We start from the raw sequence: 11,725 nt of genomic DNA, 5'->3' as shown, positions 1-11,725 counted from the left end.
GCTCCTGGGGCCTCCTCTCAGTCCTACTTGGCTGCACCAGCACCCTGTGCCTACCTCGGCGGTGTCTGCCCTTCACCGTGTCCTGAAGGCCTCTGCCACGCGTGTGCTGCTGGAGGACCGAGCCCCTCTCACTTACCAGGTACACGCTGTTCTCGGCTGTCATCAGACCTCAGTGGAGCCCAGGGCTCTGCGCTGTGCACCGACCCGGGCCCCCCGCTTGCACTAGAGGACAGAAGAGAGAGGAAGGAGGTGTCACCCAGTCTTGCTCTGAGCACCAGGGGAGCAGCTGCGCGTGGTGCTGAGAGCGTGTCCCTGGAATAGGGAAGACGGGGGAGGAGCACGGGTAAGAGCCTCTCCCCGGCCAGGAGGCCCAACCCAATCTGAGCAGGAAGAGAGCACCCCCAGAGCATGGTTGGTTTATGATTCATAGATAAAAGTAATTTGGAGTGGCTTCTGATTCTTTCTTTACTGAAATTCTGGATTGTCGGGCGTAAGGGTGAAACAGGTAGACTGAGGGGAAAATATAGCACTGGAGATTTGATTTTACTTGAGTGAGGTTTTTAATTTTGAAGATACCTCTCCTTAGATCTCATTCCTTACTCTAATTGAAAAGCTGGACCACATTTCCACATTGCTTGTATTTTGGGTTATTGCCATGGTAACCCAGACACAGACTTATTCCAACATACATGCATTTGGAGCTAGTCTTTTACTTACGAAAACTACCAAGGAGAGCAAAATGTAAGGAAAGGAACCAAACGGCTTCAGCTGAATAGGTTTTATGATGTTCCACCATTAACTCGGTAGCAAATAAAAGTGAGTGATTTCTTCTTTAAGTAATTAAAAGACCGACAAAATGTATTCATTTCTAAAGGACTTCTACAATTCAAAGCAGTAAAAAGAAAATCTGGTACCTAGGATTATAGCTGAGAAACCTGAGTAAAGATGAATAAATTAAGATTCAGAGAGGTATGTGACTGGCTTTATAGTCACACTGATGAGTGGTGGAGCTCAGCTGAGCATTTTTTCATCTGTTCATGATCTCCCGGAAGGCAAAGAAACCACCCTCAAGGGGCAAGGCTGCATTTTGGTTAAAAGGGTCCTGCTGATTTATTTGCATGTGGATCCATTCTCGTTGAACGCTTACGATGTGCCAGGCCCTGTGTTAGGTTTAGGGATTAAATGAGGAACCAAGCCATCACTGTCCCTGCCTTCACTGAGTTTACAGTCAAGCAAGGGAGACAGATATTAACTTACAGTCACTCAAGCAAATATTTAACTAGCTACTATGAAAGGGCATGAAGGGGAAGTATCTAGCACTATGAAAGCAGGTAACATGTGGGCTTAATATAGCCCAAAGGGTTAGAGAAATTGCCCTTGGAAAAGTTGCATTTGATCTGAATCCAGAAAAATTGTTATCTAAGTGTTGAGTGGACAGAACAGCATCCAGACAGAGAAAACTAACGTACAGTTCTTAGAAGAGATAAGTGCGGTATCTGTGGGACAGAGTTCTGGAGGGTATGCATGATGAACACTTAGAGAGAGTGCTGGAAATGATGTCAGGGATATGAAGCTGAAGTCTAGGAGGGAACAGCACCCTCTGGGTCATGTTAAGGATTTAGATGTTGACCTTGAGCTCATTGGGAAGTCACTGGAGAGTTTTAAGTAGGAGAAAACTAGGATCAGATTTATGGTTCCAAAGTGCTCACACTGGCTGCCGACAAGGGGGAGGAGTAGATATGAGAGCAGGTAGGACATTTTTTCGAGTCCTCATGGTTACTGTTAGATGTTCCAGGTACAGAAACACAGGTACAGAAACTAGGGTATGAGACTCACCAGGGAAGGATGCCTACCAAAGGGCCAAACTGGGAAAACAAGAACCTTGTCCCCAGGGTTACCTGTCCTCTGTCCTCCCAGCATATTGCTGGTCATGCTGTTTAGACCCCCTGAGTGTTTCCTCCCTAAAGATAACATCTAAGCCTCAGTTGTATTTCACCTCCAGGCCCAGAAAAGCAGCAAAACCAGACAAGTGGCTCCATGGCTTCCTCAGGACCAGGTACATTGACTAATGACCCCTGCCCTGGCTCCGACCAATCAGTGGAGACCACAACCCTGAAAGAGCACACCTGGAAAGGTGAATATTCTATTGAGACCCTCCCCTGAGACCTCCCCTAAGATTCCCACCTGCAAGAAAGAGATAAATATACTCAGGACAAAGGATCCAGTGGAGGTGAATGCCAGCACCACCTCCATCACTTGGAGGCGACCCCACAAGACTTTCAACCAGGGGAGCAATGGGCAGAGGCAGCTGGTCCCGGGCTCACCCCCTGAACCTGTCTCCAAGGCCCCTTCTCTCTCTCTGTGACTCCTCAGTGAGCCACCGCAGCCCAGCCTGGGCTCTCCTGTCGCTGCTTCTATGCTCTGCCTTGTTTCACTGGCCCAAGTATATTTTTGCTGCCACGACAGACCCAGTACCCTTTGGCTCAGTGCTGCGTAGCCCTTCTCTTTGGATATCCCCACCCCCTTTTAATAAATTTAATTTTTCTTTATTTGCCCATCTGAGATGGTTATTTAGTTGCCCCGAGTACCACCGACCTTACCTTTCAGTTACAGATTGTAATTTTCCTTAAGGAGGTGACAGTGAAAACCAAGTTATGTGGATAAATTAAAAATACGTTTTAGGAGTTTAGAGTAAATAAGACTGTTGGGAAGCGGGGAGAAGACATGTGTCAAGGATGACAGCAAAAGTTCTTTTTCATAATCAAATCACTTAGACAATAGGGTCAAGGCTGATTTTAGTTCCTTTCACTCTCTTGTTGCTAAAATGTGGGCACAGCTTGTGAAGAGAATTTCCCGTAAGGGCTTCCTGGAAATTGCTCTTTAGATTATGAATTGGTGACATGTAAGAGAAAGACTTTTGACATATAAGGAGAAAGATTTGGCAATAAACTTTATGCTAATGTTTATAAATGCTGCTTAGGAGGTAGAGTTGTTGGAAAAGCTTATTATGCATTCACTTTTAGAATTCCTTTCAGGAGCCCTTACAGCAAATGCTAAACCAAACTACAAAATTCATTTTTTTCGCGTTCTTCCTTCTCATGAAAGTCAAAGTTTAGTAAATCAACCATCGTGCTACCTGTCTGTGTAAGATTTTTCAGTAGCTTCTAAGTCCGTTTACGTTTGTGTCCAAATCCCTTAAGATGTTTCAAGGGCCCTTCATGATTCGGTTCTCGATTATGTCTTCTCTCATTTAAGATGTTTTTAGTTACATGTATCAGAAACTTCAGACTTACCTACTAATATGGGCTCAGCTACTCGTGTTACTGTGAAATCCAGAGATCTGATAGGAATCCAGTTCTATTTCTCTGTGATCTCGCTGAAAACCTGTCTCATCATCCTCAGGTTGACTCCTTCGATGGTTTCAGGGTGGCTGTGAAAAGAAATGTGATAACTTTTTTTCTCATTTTTGTCTAAGGGGTTAAGGAAAAGGTGGGAAAGGATGGTTTTTTAAATGAAAATCTCTATACTTTTTGGAAGGCAAGAGTGGGGGATTGGGTGCTAGCTAGACAAACAATACCCATACATTTCCCCCTTTCTCTCGCAGCTTCTGCCCTGAAGTACACACTCCAGCCACGCTAAAGTTTTAGATCTTCAAAGAGGCTATCCCGTCTTTTCCCTGGGCCTGCCCTCATGCAATTTCCTTTGCCCGGAGCATTCCCTTCTACCCCAAGATATCTGAAGGGGTGGAGGTTGTAAGGAAACTGGTTTTCCAAGTGGACTGGCCTTTGTGGGAAGATGAATGATGTCAATAGATGTGGAAGTATCTGTCTCAGCATCAACAAAGTGCACTTATGTGTGTGTTTCTTTATAATTTAGGAGAGCATTTTAGCTGGTTTATGTGGAGAACCTGAGAGGGGGAGAGAATACAAGAGGAAAGAGAAAGAAATGTTGAATTGGGTACAGGTGAGGAAATTAGCTTTGAAAAGGTGAATGGACATATCTTCACACAAAACCACAGAGAGAGTGTTGGTATAGAACCTACGTGTATAAATGTATCATTGTTTAACATCATTGGACTTTCAGTAAGGTGAAAAGTCCTATATTTCATTTGCTATCTTTTGGGGGAAGTTTAAAGGTGGTTGGTTAGATACAGGCTCCCCTTTTCACTTTTCTTTTTCAAAGATGCAGTTGGGTTGATTAATTTCTAACAGCAAGTCAAGTGCAATTTCTCTGACAACTCCCAATTGTTTTTTCATCGGTTATACAACATGAAGAGGTGGGTTGTATCTTTGTTGGTGTCAGTCAGCAAAGGTTGAAGTTTGTTGCAAACCTCTTTGAGCTCTGCTAGGCAATGTCCTCGAAACTCAGGCTTGTAACTTGAATTTAACTTTTCAGATTCACAAAGGAATGACTCAGCTAGCAAATGTGTACCCTTTCCTCCTCAGTTTCCAAGGACAGAGTTTGGGAAATGCGTCCAGGGGGCGCATAATAGCACCTCTCCTCTTCTTCAGCCATAATTATCCATCTGGTTTTTAGACAATTTATTATATGCTGAAAAATCTGAACAGATGGGCTGTAGCAATTGAAATGGGGGTAAGCAACGGGGAGTTTAGGCAGGACCCACAGAGCCTTTAGCAGACAAGGTTTCATCTGATTCTCACAGTCTCTCTGAGACCTGGGCATTATTGTTATTATTGCTGGAGCCAAGCACCAACTGCTGGGATCAGGTGACGCAGGTACAGGTTGAGGTTTTGAGGGGCTAGGTGGGGCAGACATATGTTTACATGAGTTGGTTCACATACAGGGAATGATGTATGTGTGAGGACAATGTATTGGTATTAGAGGAAGACCTAATAATGTTTATTAGAGAGGTGCAAGAGAAATGGAGATGTGGTAAAGTCGTGTTTAGTAATTTGGTGTGCAAAATATGGTATTTGGGCTCAGCAGCCAAATAATGAAAAGGTAATTTCCCATTCCCTCCTCCAGAGGATGGGCCCTTGTAGGCCCTGTTCCAGGTTTCTGAGTGTTCTTGCCCCAGGGAAACACCAAACATCTTGTTTCAGAGTGAAAATTGCCAGGTATCGAAAGACCATTAAAGACAACTTTGCCAACTTTGCCATATGGTCTTTATGGTAAGGTCCAGGCCAGGGAGTGCAAAATCTGATAACCACAGTGTCCAACTAAGTATCATAAATGAGCAAAGAAAGCTGAATGTAAAACAGTAGGAGTGGTGAAGACTTTGGAAAACTGGAGGGTATGTGGCCCAATCTAAAGTGCTGCTCAGTTACTGCTCACTCTTAACATGCAGGATGTGAGCCCAGCTTGTCAGCTCTTTTGATTTATTAATGGAAGACACAAATAATGAATTCTAAAGGTAAAACCTCCTAATTTTTAATGTTGACTCAAATGTAATCAACTCCTTTGTGAATGAAACAGACACATCTGCATTTAACCAACTGACTGATTCTGTGACTTCTGCTCTGTGCCCTTCAAGTAGGTGACCTGGAATCATCTGAAACAGAAAGGAGGTGGTTATAATGCTGATACCAAAAGAAGGAGGAGAGGAAAGAGAAGACTAACAGAGGAAGAAGGGGTGATTATGGGGCTCCCTAAGTCTGGTAGAACTGAAGGGTGGCAGCCCCCCAAGTGGCTGAGAACCAAGTCCGAGTTATCTCTGTGGATGCCTTCAGAGATTTAGGTACAAAGCCACGTTGGCTTGGAAATCTCAGCAAAATTCCCCAAGGTAGAGATTGGCTTAGAAAGAGTGGAGCTGCTACAGGGAAGCAGCCAGCCTTCTTCATATGACTCTGTGGACCCGAACAAGGCATTAATTTACGATGACCTAGACTGAAAACCAGGGTTGTCCCTCATTTCTCTCCAAGTGTGGAAACTCCCAGATCTGGAAGCCACCTAGGGGGAGAAGGTGACCACGAAAAAGGCCGACCATACTACATCTTATAAAATTTCTTGATAGCTGTGGGCGATGGTAGGGCTTGAAGAGAATGTAGTTAAGGGAAATAAAGAATGTGGCATTCCTTACACTTCAAAATTAGAGAGAGGACAGCAGGCGGTTTGTGGCCACCACTGGGTGGGCCAGCCCCCAGGACTCATGTCTGAGCCCTGTGGAGAAAGGGATTGTGGCAGAAGGTGAAGGGGTTTCTTGTTGGAACTACATTCAGTGGGAGACAGGAAACCACACTGCATTGTCCAGAGTGACATTCTCAATTCCCCTTAACATGCCCTGAGGCCCTGAGGCCCGGCTACTCAATTCCAGGGACTGATATACTGGGACTTGATACTCTGGCAGTTTGAGAGGCAGCAGTTTCTGAAATTAGGTTGGAGAATCTTTGACACGGACCCAGCAGCAGTGAATGTGGGGAGGCTGCAGGGAGCGGGGAAGACAGAGCAAGGTACTGTGTAGTGTACCATCGCCGTAGTCATGGTTTTGCTCTTATCTGACACACACCCAAGGACTTCCAGAAATAACTGGATGAGACTTTGATGAAGTCTTATAATAACATGGAGGCAAAATTAATGACATTTTCGTCATTAGTGTCAATGCAAACCAATTGTACTTACACAAGAGTGACACCAGAGGAGACCAGTTATACTTCCACTTTATGGCCGAAGGAACAGTCATTACAGTTAAGAAAACCAAGGTGGCCTCAAGGTCTGTGACTCAACTTCAAGTTCACCACCTACTTTGTTATTCTTTTGCTGCTTTTTAACCTACATTTATCAATTTATTTTTCAATCTCAAATATAATGTTCCTTAGGAAATGTCTTATAAAGAAAGGTATGATCATATATACTTTGAGATTACGTAAATACCCATTGGCTGTATGTATTTTAATATATGTTGGTACAGTCTGAATATTTTAAACAAAATAGTTTATTTATAATTTAACAAAGAAGCAGTAACTAAATGGAGCGTCAGAAGCTATAAGCCCTGTTTTCAGAAAAATAATTGTAATAATCATGAAATGCCACATTAGCATAAGTAAGGTGGAAAGCAGGAAATATAGATGCTTAAACATTTCAAAAGGTGAGCAGTTGTGATAAGTATGCAAATTCAAGCTCACCCCATTTCAAGGAGAGAGAAGCATTGTCATTCCTTGCTCCCAGGGTACCTAGCTGTAGCTTGCCCGTGGTCACCATCTCAAGTAGCAAATTCCTTCTCTTAAAATTAAAAATGTATAATTTTTCTTTTATGTTTGCTCAGTTTTTACCTGTTCTCTGCCTCAGTACTCTCCAGCCTCAGCAGCCCTGCCTTCTGTGAGGCCCCAGTTAACTCTTTTGTTGTTGATGATGTCCTGCTGGCCACCTTCATTCTTTCTTCCCCTCATCCTTCCTAGGGCTAGCGAAGGTGATTCGATGAGGAATGTACTCCAAGATCTCTGACCTTGGTCATAATTCGGGGCACTAGGGCATGAAAACTCTTTGTCACTTGGAACTGGCTTCATATTTGTATTGTGCCATGGAGCACTTTGCCCAGGACTAAAGAATCAGTAGGTGCTTACAATTTATTCTTATACTCCTTAGATTTATGACATTAAACAGCTTCCTGAAAGAGAGAGGTGTTTAGAGGAAATCAACTAACCACCCATATTCATTTGGAAAGTTATGCAAGAAGAAGTAGCTTTTATGTTTCAGGTATTAGTGTCACCAAAGTACATTCCATCACAAATTGTATTTACTTTCAGAATGTGTGCGGTGAGATTGGAAGCACCATTTGTATGCGGCCTCAGTCTCCTACTTCAGATTGATGGATTGCAAAGCATTGTGTCTCCCATTAAAACATTCCATGACAATACAGATGGCTCAATAATTAAAATGTTTTTACTTTGGATTGAATATAGATAATCAACATCAGATGTTTGGAAAAATATAAACAATAGGAAGAATGAAAACAAGAATCCATTCAGAAGACTTAACTTCTCTGGAACTCAGTCTCTTTATCCACTGAAGTATAATGACTGGAACACAGTAGCCACTCAATAAACATTTCTTGAATGAATAAATGTATGTATGTGTGTATGAATACAACCATGATTGCTCTGTTTAATTCCAGGCTATAATAAGGATAATCTAAAGTTAAAGTTGGGTACATATTAAAATATATATATTTGCTAACAAACAGACTTGGATTCAGATCCTGTCTGGCATTTGCAAATGATACCACTATGGACGAGTCACTTAACCTTTGCACAGGACCTAGCACAAATGAGGAGCTCTCAGTAGGTGGGTGTTATCACTTGTGGAAGAGGTGATGTGAAATGCAAGGTGCTCTTTCTAATATTTGTCACCTGGCACCTTTGACATCTGATAAATGTTTCCCTGCAGGCCTAGCAATCCACACTCCACACAATCTTTTTCAAGTGACAGGGAAATAATGTATTTTATGCTATAAATATTGCTCCTAAGCACAAAAGTGGAACATCCCCAAAATTAAGATAATAACTAGGAGGTGCAAGCCACTGATGGCTATGTCATGTGCTGGCTATTTAGATTTAGTAAATAATTTTTTCTAAAGCTCATTATGAGCAGGGAGCTACCAGTCATCTTTACAGCTCAAGTGTTTATAGACCTGAGTGGTGATTTAGCAGCAGGCATTTGGGACAGGGCCGGCTACACAGCTCTGTACAGTCCCAGAGTCATAAATATCCAATACTCATTACCAGGAGTTGTTGAGCAGAATGTCATTTGCATGAACTCACTTGTCATGTTACACAGTTTTTAAGACGAGGATAGGTTTCTACCTATTCCATAGGTTTATTTATTTCTAAGCACAAAGGGTGTTTAAGACAAAATGAAGCAGTTTGTATACATTTATACATAAACACTACCCGTTTCTGTCTCTCTCCAATGTCCCATTAATTCTTCAACTCTCATCGAAGGCTTTTAAATCTTAAAAGACATTCTTTCTACTTTATTATCACAGTGCTGCTCCAGTAACCTGGAGATGCCAGCAAGCACACTGCATTACAAATAATCTTTTCCATGTATCTGAAATGAAGCATTTCAGAGGCCAGTTTATAGAGGGAATAGTCAACCTGGGTGTGGAGCTTACTCCTCCCACATTCTGAGCACGACTTCTGATAGGGACAGTTGCAGGATGCTCGGTTGTTTCCCCCCACACTAAAATAACCAAGCAAACCCAAATCCCAAACAGTCCAAATGCTGTTATGATTTTAGGATTATTACTATTGCTTTCATTATTTTTTTTCTGGCTGCTCTTTTACTATAAGGCTGTAAGTTACCACCTTTCGCGTCTACTAGGCCATCTGCTCTTGTCCTAAGGGCCTGCCCTTTCCCAACCTACTGCTTCTTGTTTCGTCTCCCCCCTCCCCCCGCCTCCCTCCCTCCCCTGTTTCCTTCTTCAGCACACTGTTGAGTGCCGGCTGCGGGCGGGCTGTGCCCAGGGCGGATGGTGCAGTGGGGCCCCGGAGAGCCCCCCTTTCTCCTGGGGCCCAGTCTGGAGGGGAGCAGGCTTGCAGTGGAGATTTAACATATGATGTGGTAATTGATTCTAGAGGCAGTCTAGGGGGGGAGACTCGTAATAGATAATTAAAATGCCATAAATTAATTGATTTTAGAAGTGCATGTCAAGTGATAATGCAGCATATGGAAGAGAATGTGTTTGGATAATGTTGTCAAATGGCAATAGAGAGGTTTAAGTAAAGAGCTAAGAAATTCTTCTTAGATTAAAATGCGTCACCTCTAGCAAATAGGTGTAGTGACAGCTATTTTGTCGGCTTCATCTATTCTGTTTTGCTAATTTCCTGAGTTTTCTTGGTTTTGCGTGGTTGAGCAACTGTGGCGTAATGTTATACTATTATTTTTACAATAGAGTTGGAGTCTAGGTCTTATTTTTCTTTCCCATTGCCTACCCAAAATCATGAGCCCTATTAGTGCAGATGCCTGCCTCAGGGGATTATGTGTTTGGAAGATAGAAAATCATGGATTTGGTATCTTTTGTCACTTTGCTGAGACTGAAAATGTATATTAAGTGAGAATCCTGATAATTCCTCATGAGCCTGAGCAATTATAAAAAGTCTGATATAAATTTCATTTCCTTCCATGTGCTTTACATTTTAGATGGGGTCTGAAAGGTTATTTTCATTTTACATTTCTGTCTCTGGGTAGTTTTACATTTTTAAAGTACAGTTATAATTGACTTTTTAAGGGAAACCTGTATGAAACATCACCCTGATAAGAAAGTACTTAATTGTGCCACCCAGTTTCAGTGCCTCAGGTTTCTTCTTCCAAATTATGCTGAAAGCTTTTAAAACAGATGTCTTAGAAATTCTGTGATCTTGCAAAGGAATTCCAGGTTCTTTGTATACTTATGCTCAATATTCCTCATCTCAAATAGGAGATAGGTAGATGAAACAATGGGATGATTGTCTACTTTTATTACTTTCTTCCTTATACTTTTTAAAATTTTAATCTGTTATTATCTTCTGACCCAGGCAATCACATTTCAATAATTCTGTTATTCTAAGGTGATATTTTCCTTTGCTACTTTAACTACATTTCCCAAGTTTTGATGTTTAGCGTTGTCATTGTTACTTAATTCTAAATATTAATTTTCAATCTGATTTCTTTGACAAAATTTTTTCAAAGAAATGCTCTAAAATTTGCATTCGGGAGCTATCTTTTTGTTTTTGATTCCAATTTTGTTCAGATAACATGATTCCATTGTACATATTCTTTAGCATTTTTTGATAATTCAGTTTGTGGTTGAGTACACACTTATTAATAAATGCCCCATGTGTGTGACATGCATATGTATCTTCTATTTGAGGGCTCAAGGTTTCATATATATCCAGTGTGCTCAAATATTCTATTCACTTACTATTATCAAGACCTTTATATTTATCAAGCATAGTCTGTATTAGGTTATATAATCATTTCCCCATGAAAGTTGGTCTGATCAATGTTGAATAGAGAGAAATTTTGAAGACAATAAAAGGTCATCTTGTCGTATAGGAGCAGCATCCTGGACAGGAGACCTGGGTTTCAGCTCTTTCTCTAATTCCCTGATGCCTATGTCCAAAATGGGAATGACATTTGCCCTATAAAGAACTGTGAAGTGAAAGGTAAGCTTCATAAGCCCACTTCTATGAGGATTACTTCCAAAGTAAGGATGGTTTGAAGGCACTTCCTTTATTACTTTATATGCTTTACTTAGAAAAAATGCAATACTGCTAAATTACGTGTAGACTTTTTTCTTGGGAAGTTTCATATGATGCTTTCAACTTTGTTTAATGAGGAGGAGTACAATTTAAAAAATTAAAATGATGCAAGCAACATTAAAATCCACCATTTCCATGAGGGATTGGTGATGAGACATTGCTGTGTTATATTGCCAGTAGAGGGGATCTCACCAGTCCCATGAATGACTTTATTTGCAAATAGGGTCTTTGCAGATGTAATCAAGTTAAGATGAGGTCATAATGGATTAGGGTGGTTTGGAATTATGTTGCGCCAGGCCCGTGTATGCTAAGGATTGCCAGCAACCGCCCGAATCTAGAAGAAGCAAGGATGGATTCTAACCTACAATCTTCAGAGAGAGCATGACCCTGCTGACACCTTGATTTTGGGTTTCTAGCCTAAATCACCCAGTTTGTGGAAGCTCTAGGAAGCTATTATGCCAGTGACCTCCCTTGAACACCTCTTCTCTTCACTCCCCTTGGCAGTCTAATCCTGTCTTAGGAGCTCT

This window comes from Miniopterus schreibersii (assembly GCF_964146895.1).
Source record: "Miniopterus schreibersii genome assembly, chromosome: 12".
Classification (NCBI taxonomy): Eukaryota; Metazoa; Chordata; class Mammalia; order Chiroptera; family Miniopteridae; genus Miniopterus; species Miniopterus schreibersii.
The sequence above is the reverse complement of the archived record's forward strand: the minus strand, read 5'-3'. Positions refer to the sequence as shown.